At 30.3% G+C, this 6670-nt stretch overlaps 1 protein-coding gene across 1 annotated transcript in view; it reads left to right on the top strand.

Annotated features, from left to right (window-relative positions):
* The window catches only part of LOC127841581 (platelet endothelial aggregation receptor 1-like), a 17813-nt gene extending 14324 nt beyond the window's left edge, over positions 1–3489 (top strand). Inside the window, exon 13 of the mRNA XM_052370505.1 lies at positions 1–3489. This exon is cut by the window's left edge and continues 1254 nt beyond it. The gene's annotated coding sequence lies outside the window, so the exon portion shown is untranslated.
* The last annotated feature ends 3181 nt before the right edge of the window (positions 3490–6670 follow it).

Here is a 6670-nt window from a genome sequence, read left to right as displayed (position 1 = left end):
CCGAAGAGCTTGTCAATATTTGGAATTGTGTGATCACATGTTTTTTTAAATATTCATAATATATATATATATACACGTTTTTTATGTTACATACATTTATCACATGATTTATCAGGTTATTCACTTGGAAATATCTATAAATAGGGTTTAGAGCAAAAACGGTTGGCATAATAATGTCATAAAAAGGACGCCTTATTTGCGCTCATTGTACTGTATTTATTTATGTAACACTATTTGTAAAAAAGAATACTTTTCATTATTATTCATGGAAAATGTTACATAAATTTGCATAATATTTATCAAAATACTTTGTGTTAACTGAATACATATCACAATAGCCAATAATCATACCAATCAAACAAATCAGAATAATTGCAGACCGTATTCGTATGCGTATTATTAAAAGCATGTAAGCATTGATAATGTATCCAATTATTGTACATATATCACAGTTTTGTTTATATTAATGCGTATATTCTAGTTTCATGAAATAAGTATTATTTTATTAGTTTCATATCAAATTCTCATGCTTTACCAGTCTCTCTTTTTGTGTATATGCATGATTTATAAACGATTTAAATATATGTTATATGTTATCAAATATTTCTTTTTTGCATAATTCACTAAAATTTTATTAAAATATTTTGCGCAGTTGAAGAATAAATCACACACTCACTTATTCTTAATAAATAAATGAATTCTATTTCATTAATATGTTGGTAAATTAAAATCTAAGATCTATTTTTATCTTTTCTTATTTTGGAGGTACTTAAGAAGTTATTTGTAAACTTCATATGATGTTTTATTAGATTTGTATGTTAACAAATAACTACTTTTTTGTTCAACATTTAATCACATCCATATTTCATGTGTGTATTATTACTTCTTGTGCGTGTATGAAGTCATGTATGTGTGTTTTAAGACGAGCGCTTGCACTTATTTTATACTTAAGGACTTTAGTGTGTATGCACACAATCAAGCAATCTTACGTGAAAATCACTTTAGTGAGTTCGTCCGTACATTTCGGATGTTCCGATTTCTTTTAAATGCCCGTTGTTATTAAAATGTGTGCATTAAAACCAAGTATTTAGCAAATTTGTACATAACACAAAATCTCAATTTCTCATTCTACATTTCATTACTTACGAAGATGAGTGATGTATGGTCATCTTAGCCCTATCGTACCATGTCCTTGTAAGGTTTATCTAAGGCATAAGGCATGTGCAATACAACATATATCTTAGCAAATCGCGGTCTCTGTTATGCAATTAATTGTATTCTCGTGAGATATTACATTAGCTAGTCGTTCATACTTTCAGAGTTTTATTATAACTTTTCTAAGCGTTTGCAAACAAATATTATACTTAGTTATGAAATGTAAGGTATACATTATTACACTTATGTCAACGCGACCGACAAACACTCTTAATATAACATGAACACGAAATGTCTTCAAAAAGCAGATCGGCTTTATAATAGTAAGACACACTTGGCCCTTAATAATCACTGTTTGAGTTCGATAACGTTAATCGGGGACCCCAAAGTGTTATTCAACATCACGAATACATCTCGGCAGACGTCTTTTTAATCACTCTATACACGAATCGGTCATAGAAAACATGTGAGATGACATAAAAACGAACAACAACTTCATGTGCATCAATTTGGCAGGACAATTAACAAGAAGGTTGCTTATTATGTCTATATTAGCCTTTTGGCTCCAATTTCGAGTTCAGTTTGCCACGAGGTTCATCATTTGATTCAACTTGAGAGCCGGTATCTGCTGTCACATAACACTATCAGTGCAATCGTTTAAGAGAATAAGGGTTATTATTTGTTTGCTAAATACTTCTACATAAACCATTTCAACCATGGCTAGATAATTTTTGGATCATGTGAATGCTTCGACAATAATCTGTAAGTTATCATTATTAAATGGTTATATAAAGTATTTTACCTCCGCCCATTACAGATGCAGAGAAAAGAGAAGAACTTCTAATTTGCTAATAACGTCATAATACAAATAAAACCCTAGTTTAATTTGTAGTGAATGTATTTTGATGTTTTCTAATATGCAGTTTGAGATATTGTTGTTCTCAGCTATCAGTTGCATTAATTCAAACATGAATTTGTGTGTTGTTTTTTTGTCATTTTTTTCATAACAAGTGTCATTTAATTTAATAAAAACAATTGTGTTATAACAATTTAAATAACAATATTTATTTCATTTTATTTTCAATTCATTCAAATTGAACGGCCCTCCGTTTGTTCTTAACTGTATATTATGCAGTTTCCTGATGTGAATATAAGTATATGATACAATTATCCACCAACAGCTTCTTAAGCACATGTTAATCACTGTTCGAAAAGTACTCCTCATTTGGCATCGCAAATGTTAATGGTTCTGTGAATAACACACACTTGATTAACATGAAGTAAGTTGGCATGTATGTTAGTTTTATAATCATAAAAATGCATTTAAAATGAACGCTTTTAGAATTAATTTCTACTATCTTGTTTTTGATGAAGTTTGCCAAATCGTACTAACCGACAGAGAATTGGTTACATGAGCTATTTGTTATGGTCTCAATGCGAGAAGTAAAGCTTGAAGTTGTCTATTTACTTTGTAGCGCATATGTTAATTAGTTGCACGTATCGTTTTGGTTGAATAACAGACAACAACAACACGCATGACCGTACGGCCACTGACCTAACCTTTTATTTAAGAATGTTCATGTTCTAAAATAATGTTCGGGAGCCACAAACAATGATCGTCAGTTAGGTATAATTGTTTGAATGTTTTACGAATGTTTAATATTGTACCTTTCATAAAAAATCTTTTCTCTATCAATCTTAAATCTCTAGGTCCTTAAAATAACATGTGAACAATCAGGATAATTTTTGCCGGTCACTGTTTTTTTGGACTGCGCGCGCGTGTTAAATATCGACCGACCGAACGCGCTAACATTGATCGAATGGCGCTCTATTATATTTCGATGTCGACACTTAAAATTGTTTAAAACTAAGAAAATATGTATCATGAAATAATTTGAATTATTTAAAACAAAATATAACCTTCGAGTAGGAACATATTTTACAACTGTAAATATGTTCTGAATATCATTAATAGCGATTCTTCATAATTTGGCAAATGTAAAATACTGAAAAAAATATTTCAAAACCAGAGATAGCAACACATATCGAAATTGATACATATTCATCATTTAAAGTGTGTGATGAATTTCCGTTGCTAAAATTATTATTAGCGATATCCAGTAGCGTTATAATCACAGGTCGAATATCCTGATAAATAGCTTATAATTTAAATATTCTATAGCTGTTTGATACATGTTCATGTTACTTTATTTTCCATTTTTATAAAATATATTTTAATTCTTTGTGTTCATGTATTACTATTTGAGAGCAATGTCTTTATTTTATACGTGTATGAGAGGAATCAATGTGGTCAATAAAAATTATCTAACTTTGTTTCGTTTGTTTTGCTTACAGTGTTTGTAATCAATGTACTTCAGTTCAGTATTAGTTGCAGTGTCTGTATATATTTTTTGCATATTTTTTCATTTATTTGCTGACTAGTTCTTATACTACCAGTGTCGTCATATTTTCTTAACATTCAAGAAGTCTTAAAAGGGCCTGTAAATTGGTTAAATTTGACTTAGTTATCTCTATAACAAACATACAGTGGTAAACGGGGAACAAGGAAGATTTGTTTACGATTAAGTGACTATATCAAAATCGTGAAGTATCTTCATATGTATTGAAGGAAGTTCTCTCGCGCCTGTAGTGTTCTTGTTAAAAATGTTCTCATCATCATCATCATCATCATCATCATCATCATCATCATCATCATCATCATCATCATCCTCCTCATCATCATCATCCTCCTCATCATCATCATCACCACCACCATCATCATCATCATCATCTTCATCATCGTCGTCGTCGTCGTCATCAACAGCATCATCATCATCACCATCATCATCATCATCATCATCATCATCATCATCATCATCATCATCAACATCATCATCATCATCATCATCATCATCATCATCATCATCATCATCATTATCATAATCACCATCACCACCATCATCATTATCATCATCATCATCATCGTCGTCGTTGTTGTCATCATCAACATCATCATCATCATTATCATCATCACAATCATCATCATTATCACCACCACCACCATCATCATCATCATCATAATAATAATAATCATCATCATCAACATCAACATCATCATGAACGCTTGCATCATCATTATCATCATAATTATCAGCAGCAACATTATCATTACCATCGCCATCAATAAAACCATCATTATTAAAGGGTTATTATGTTTAAAGTAAATTCTTTATGTTTGAATAACGCACATTGATCACACTTCAATTAACATTCGGAGGAACAGTTAATAACAAATAGAGATTAAGGTTTAGACTTTATATCAGTGAACTTTAAAAAAAACAACATAAATAGCTGTTGTTTCTTCGATACCATCTGCAGATTTAAGCCAATAATCTTCCTTATATATGTTACAGTACTTAAAGTTTTAAAGTAATTTATTTAGAATATTCCACGTAAATAAGATTTTTAACATTGTAGTTATTTCTGTCACAAACATATATCTTTTAATTTAATTTAAGTAAATTACGTAATGCACAGTTTCATCATATTATAATACAATTATTTGCTGTGTATTTTATGAGATATATACAACAACAACAACAACATGTATTCATCAATAAAACATATACGAGTGCATAACCCTCACATATGAAAATGAGCATTAATTTAATATATGCAAGAATACAACAGCACAATTTATTCATCGATAAGGCCTATACAAGTTTATAGCACTCACATATGAAAATGAGAATTAATTATATATATACAAGTATACCTAAACAAGTTCATAGCTCTCACATTTGAAAATGGACATTATTTTTGTATATATGCAAATGACGACAAAAGCACACAAAGTACACCTTCCTAGCATGCATATGTATCATTTTTTTTCGGAATAAACATCAAGATAACTTATTGATTACTGATTAAATATAGAATTACGAATCGAGATGATGTATTAAGATATTTGCTTCGTAAATAAATTTCGCAGTACTTCTCATTTCGTTTTATTTTTGCTGGACATTAATCTTGCAAATTTATTTATTGTTGGCCATCTGCAATAATGCGATTTAAACAACTTTTTTCGTAGGTGTGTATATATTGGACATACTAGTAGGAAATGATATTCATTTTGTATTGCGTTCATGGTGCAAAATTTACACTTCCCATTTTCTCGTTCGATATTATGATAACGACCCCTATCTATTTCGAGATTATGTGATGACAAGCGGAACTTACTAAGTGCAATCCTATATTTTGCTTCATTTACCTGATCTAAACATGATTCAAGTGTAACATGGTGTTTAAATAGGCAATACGATGAGAGACGTGGTGAATTTGTCACCTCGCCATGTCATGTTTGTGTATAAATATACATATCCCCCCCCCCTGTTTGTCAAAGTGTGGTCTATTTCAGTGAACTGTTTTCAATACTATATAGCTACAATCTTTCACATTGTGATTCCACTCACCAACACTTTATTATATCGTATATACTCGCTTTTTACACTTGACATCATATTAATTTATTTAAAGAACAAATCTTAAAATAAATAATATATTATAAACATTGTTTGCGTTAAGTGTTTAACTTAATTTTCAAAAAAAACTGTCAATACGTTCATTAAAAATGAACATACTCTGTAGGATAATAATACATTGTTATTAGTAATTTTTTAGTGCTTAAACACTGACAGGTAATATAAAAATTCCTATAGACAGAGTTTTGACATTAAACTGTGGACCAGGGTATTTGGGCAATGTAATAGTGAGACGATGATTTATTTATTTAAATAATTCTGGCTCAATCCCCGTGGTGCTAATGTTCATAAGCTTTTGACGCAGTCGTGATACATTGTTACGTAATTACACATTGTTCGTGGAGAACACACAGTAACAAACGAAGTTCATTTCTCTTTTCAGAGCGATTTATTTCTTTGAATATTTTCTAATACAACGCTTGTAAATGTTCGTGAAATACAATTTTACCTCACGGCGGCCAGTATGGCCGCCACGACAAGAAAACGTGACTGCTATACTCGATTATCAAAATTTAGACTCTGTTTAGAAAAATGAAAAAATAAAAACTGACCAAACAGGCTGTTAACATTTTCTGATTGGCCATTATAAATATGTCGGTTGACCGACTCTCTTATGTTCCGATTCAATGAAGCGGTCGGCAGGTGCTGAACAGAAATTATCTTATTTGACCATGTCAACGAATATTTTTGATGGCTTTTCAAGATAAGTATATTCGGACTGTGTTTCATAACTAATTTTGTCTGACATCTTAAAGTATATACCTATAGGCAGTCATGTTTTGATTTGCACCATGATACATTTTAATGTAAACTGAATTACGTTCTCTTATGATTTTGTAAATATTTAAATTATGATTCTATAGTTTTAATAAAACCATTATTTTCTCTATAATTAAACATCTATACACTCTATTCTTTATTATTTAACATCTATACATAATCTCCACAATTCAAGAAACCTTTTTATGAAATTG

Source organism: Dreissena polymorpha, chromosome 8 (genome assembly GCF_020536995.1).
Source record: "Dreissena polymorpha isolate Duluth1 chromosome 8, UMN_Dpol_1.0, whole genome shotgun sequence".
Lineage (NCBI taxonomy): Eukaryota > Metazoa > Mollusca > Bivalvia > Myida > Dreissenidae > Dreissena > Dreissena polymorpha.
Note: the sequence above shows the minus strand (reverse complement) of the source record. Positions and strands in the feature narration are given on the sequence as shown.